The following is a 5166-nucleotide window of genomic DNA, read 5'->3' on the forward strand; positions in this document are numbered from 1 at the left end:
TTGGAAAGGTTATAGATACTGAATTGTCATACCCCCATTTCCCCTGACCAGTACAGATTTCTGTATTAATCGGACCGAGGAGTGGTCAAAGCATTATTATGAAAATATCCAACTAGGATCACTTATGTTAAGTTGATATGTTGCTAATCAATGGTCACCAGACTTTAACACCTGAATTGTTGACAGATGCCACAATTGTAGGTAGATAAAACACACATTGGGCTGCACTGAACATACACTGAGTAAAAAGGATGGGAAGATGTAGAATAGATATAGTGGTGATACTGCTGTTGGCGTGTCTTCTCACACAGAGAGGAAGCAAATTCCGGCTCTACAACACCAGGTATTCACAGGCAGTCTCCTTTCCTGGTACTAACCCGGCCCAACGCTGTTTAGCTTCCAAGATCGGACGAGATCGGGCGATGGCAGCGTGGTATGATAGTAGAGGATAGTATGATCAGTACGCCAATGAGAGTGCACCTATATAGGAAATAATTAAGTAAGAAATGATAGGAAGAATAGAAAAGAGAAGGGAAAATATAGGTAGGTAAGCAAAAATAGGTGGATCTGCTTTCCACATTAGGCACGGTTCAACAGTACCCACATTTGTGGTTCCGTGCTCCGTGGATCGTGGATGAGAGTCCACGAGACAGGTGAAGGAGTGAATTGGTATAAATTAGAATTCTAGAGTATAGTGGGTTGTGGACCACAATTAGAGATTGTTTAAATTAATGACACAGAGTATCGCTGTGGATAAAACTGTCTAACAAAATGATCGCCACAGTAAACAGATAAAAAGAACAGCCTGCCCGCAAATAATGTCACTAGGATCTTTTTCAGGTGTATCAGTTATCACAGAGTATAGTGCTAGGCGGCGGCATTAATGTCATTGCAGAAAAGAATGAATGAACAAATGCATGTATGTTACATACACAATAAATCTTCTAGGCAAGAGATACAGTAACAATATTTACATGCCGACAAATCCACGATCTAATGACGAATTGCACTTGAATAATGTTAGGGTAAGAGATAACCTGAAATCTGAAAAGAAACTGCTAAAAGGATCTATGGGTAATAAAAGGAAATAGAGTAGGTAGATACAAAGAGCAAATGGGGACCGTGCCAAGCAATCAAAGACTGTCTTTACAACAGTATAGAGTACTTATGACAAAACATAGGGCGATCGGGCACAGGTCACAGAATGCAATAATGTGTATAAAAGAAAAGACCAAAGTCGGACAATTAATTACCCTTAGTAACGGGAGCGAGAAAATATCCACGATTTTCTCCTATTATGTGCTGTCCTCGTTGGTGGTGCGCCCAGAGCCAGGAAGTACATAGACTAACAATGGGAGAAAAAGAAGGCTCTTGTGTGGGCGCTCTCTGTACAGGAAAAGAGTTCCTATATTATATATCAAAGAATGTTTAAAACATAACTTTTATTGGTAATAATATAAACATGATTACCCATTCCAAATGATCCATAGAGAAATAAATAAAGAATTGAAAAAATGTTAAAGTGTTCTGGTCTCTTTATTCCAAAGAGTGATTGGAAAGGTTGTAGACACTGAATTGTCATACCCCCATTTCCCCTGACCAGTACAGATTTCTGTATTAATCGGACCGAGGAGTGGTCAAAGCATTATTATGAAAATATCCAACTAGGATCACTTATGTTAAGTTGATATGTTGCTAATCAATGGTCACCAGACTTTAACACCTGAATTGTTGACAGATGCCACAATTGTAGGTAGATAAAACACACATTGGGCTGCACTGAACATACACTGAGTAAAAAGGATGGGAAGATGTAGAATAGATATAGTGTTGATACTGCTGTTGACGTGTCTTCTCACGCAGAGAGGAAGCAAATTCCGTCTCTACAACACCAGGTATTCACAGGCAGTCTCCTTTCCTGGTACTAACCCGGCCCAACTCTGTTTAGCTTCCAAGATCAGACAAGATCGGGCGATGGCAGCATGGTATGATAGTAGAGGATAGTATGATCAGTACGCCAATGAGAGTGCACCTATATAGGAAATAATTCAGTAAGAAATGATAGGAAGAAAAGAAAAGAGAAGGGAAAATATAGGTAGGTAAGCAAAAATACATGGATCTGTTTTCCACGTTAGGCACGGTTCAACAGTACCCATGTTCGTGGTTCCATGCTCCATGGATCGTGGATGAGAGTCCACGAGACAGGTGAAGGAGTGAATTGGTATAAATTAGTATTCTAGAGTAAAGTGGGTTGTGGACCACAAATAGAGATTGTTTCAATTAATGACACAGAGTATCGCTGTGGATAAAACAAAATGATCGCCACAGTAAACAGATAAATAGAACAGCTTGTCTGTGATTTGGAGAGGACCTGATAGACGATATCTGTCCGGTACCACAAAAAATAATAATATTCAAATAATCATACAAATAAATGATATAGGAGATAGTAATGTGCTGGCCTCTGTTGGAAGATGGAATTACAGCCCGTATCAGAGGACAAGCCTCACATAGAAAAAATAATGATAAGCTCTGATAGGCAATTCATACAGATGCACTAAAGTGTGTCTGAGTGTAATAATACTGTCTGTGTATCCAGACCGGACAGATATCGTCTGTCAGGTCCTCTCCAAATCACAGACAAGCTGTTCTTTCTTCCTATTCAGGATTATGAATTTGTGTCATACTGTTTTATTTTTAGCAATTGATCTGCACTGATCGTGGATTTGTCGGCATGTAAATATTGTTACTGTATCTTTTGCCTAGAAGATTTATTGTGTATGTAACATACATGCATTTGTTCATTCATTCTTTTCTGCGATTACATTAATGCTGCCACCTAGCACTATACTCTGTGATAACTGATACACCTGAGAAAGATCCTAGTGACATTATTTGCAGGCAGGCTGTTCTTTTTATCTGTTTACTGTGGCGATCATTTTGTTAGACAGTTTTATCCACAGCGATACTCTGTGTCATTAATTTAAACAATCTCTAATTGTGGTCCACAACCCACTTTACTCTAGAATACTAATTTATACCAATTCACTCCTTCACCTGTCTCGTGGACTCTCATCCACGATCCACAGAGCACGGAACCACGAACGTGGGTACTGTTGAACCGTGCCTAACATGGAAAGCAGATCCACCTATTTTTGCTTACCCTACCTATATTTTCCCTTCTCTTTTCTATTCTTCCTATCATTTCTTACTTAATTATTTCCTATATAGGTGCACTCTCATTGGCGTACTGATCATACTATCCTCTACTATCATACCACGCTGCCATCGCCCGATCTCGTCCGATCTTGGAAGCTAAACAGCATTGGGCCGGGTTAGTACCAGGAAAGGAGACTGCCTGTGAATACCTGGTGTTGTAGAGCCGGAATTTGCTTCCTCTCTGTGTGAGAAGACACGTCAACAGCAGTATCACCACTATATCTATTCTACATCTTCCCATCCTTTTTACTCAGTGTATGTTCAGTGCAGCACAATGTGTGTTTTATCTACCTACAATTGTGGCATCTGGCAACAATTCATGTGTTAAAGTCTGGTGACCATTGATTAGCAACATATCAACTTAACATAAGTGATCCTAGTTGGATATTTTCATAATAATGCTTTGACCACTCCTCGGTCCGATTAATACAGAAATCTGTACTGGTCAGGGGAAATGGGGGTATGACAATTCAGTGTCTACAACCTGTCCAATCACTCTTTGGAATAAAGAGACCAGAACATTTTAAAAAAATTTCAATTCTTTATTTATTTCTCTATGGATCATTTAGAATGGGTAATCATGTTTATATTATTACCAATAAAAGTTATGTTTTAAACATTCTTTGATATATAATATAGGAACTCTTTTCCTGTAGAGAGTGCGCCCACACAAGAGCCTTCTTTTTCTCCCATTGTTAGTCTATGTACTTGCTGGCTCTGGGCGCACCACCAACGAGGACAGCATATAATAGGAGAAAATCGTGGATATTTTCTCGCTCCCGTTACTAAGGGTAATTGTCCGACTTTGGGCTTTTCTTTTATACACATTATTGCATTCTGTGACCTGTGCCCGATCGCCCTATGTTTTGTCACAGTGCCAGAGTCTACAGCTCATGCGCAGGACTCCGGAAAAATGGTGCGGCAGCTAACAAATCTGCTAACAAATTTGCTGCAACGATCAGGTCTGAATTAGGCTCTATGTGAAATAAACATATGACTTCTTTATTCAGATATTTGCTGGGCGTGAATATATAAGCTGTGAAGTAGCCTGGTGAAATTTCTAGTCTATGCTGGCTAACTCCAGGTACTGTATACTCTGTGTTAGTTAATGCAAGCAAAGAACCTGAGGGTGCCCTGATAATCGTGACACTGACCAACAAAGTTTACCTTTAAAATGTGCCTACTGCATACTTGCCTACCTTCCTGGAATGGCTGGGAGGTTCTCGAAAATTGGGTGGTGCTCCCGGACCCCCAGAAGAGCAGGCAAGGCTCCCGCATACTCCTACAGCCCCCCCCCCACCCCTAGTAGACTACAAGTGGGTGGGGCAAGGGGACCTCATGACGTGATTTGAAGTGAATTGTGTCATTGTAGCCTCCCCGCACACTGTTTTCTTTGTCACTGCAGAATGGGGGGTGGGCCACACTGACGCAATTGTGCCACCAAGCCTCAGACATTCCATTTCCATGCCAGCCACTCCCCCTATGCGCCGACCGGGCTGCCCCCTCCCGCAAGAGGGGGCTAACCTAGTCGGAAAGTATGCTACTTGTTTCTATAATAATAAACAATGATCATTTCCAGATGGAACTTGGGAAATTTTGGGCCAATAATGCACACATTTTAGCTAAAACTACAACCACTAAAATCACATGCTGGGAACGCCCTAGCACAGACCAAGGTCGTCCAGCATGTGTGGTGCCACTCAGCAATGCAATTGCAATTCACTTGCTATCGCATTGCAAAAACCTCAAATAGAGGTTGACCAGGTTGCCTGGCTGCGTAGGGAGGTGCACCGCCATCATGTTTCTGATCACAGGAAATTCAGGTGACATCATCGTACATGAGCATAAGCAAATTTCCGCATTGTTGTTTTTCTCCTGGCCAAATCTGAGTCAGACTAATCTTGCCCAGTTCTCTCATCCACGAAAGGGTCATTTCTGGGCTGCAAC

General features: G+C 41.3%; 3 pseudogenes; 1 reads left to right on the forward strand and 2 right to left on the reverse strand.

Moving 5' to 3' along the window:
• Positions 1–328: 328 nt before the first annotated feature.
• LOC134939189 (5S ribosomal RNA) lies at positions 329–447 on the reverse strand (annotated as a pseudogene).
• Positions 448–1880: 1433 nt separating this feature from the next.
• On the reverse strand, positions 1881–1999 carry LOC134936877 (5S ribosomal RNA; annotated as a pseudogene).
• A 1265-nt stretch (positions 2000–3264) lies between these two features.
• On the forward strand, positions 3265–3383 carry LOC134937834 (5S ribosomal RNA; annotated as a pseudogene).
• The last annotated feature ends 1783 nt before the right edge of the window (positions 3384–5166 follow it).

This window comes from Pseudophryne corroboree, chromosome 6 (genome assembly GCF_028390025.1).
Source record: "Pseudophryne corroboree isolate aPseCor3 chromosome 6, aPseCor3.hap2, whole genome shotgun sequence".
Lineage (NCBI taxonomy): Eukaryota > Metazoa > Chordata > Amphibia > Anura > Myobatrachidae > Pseudophryne > Pseudophryne corroboree.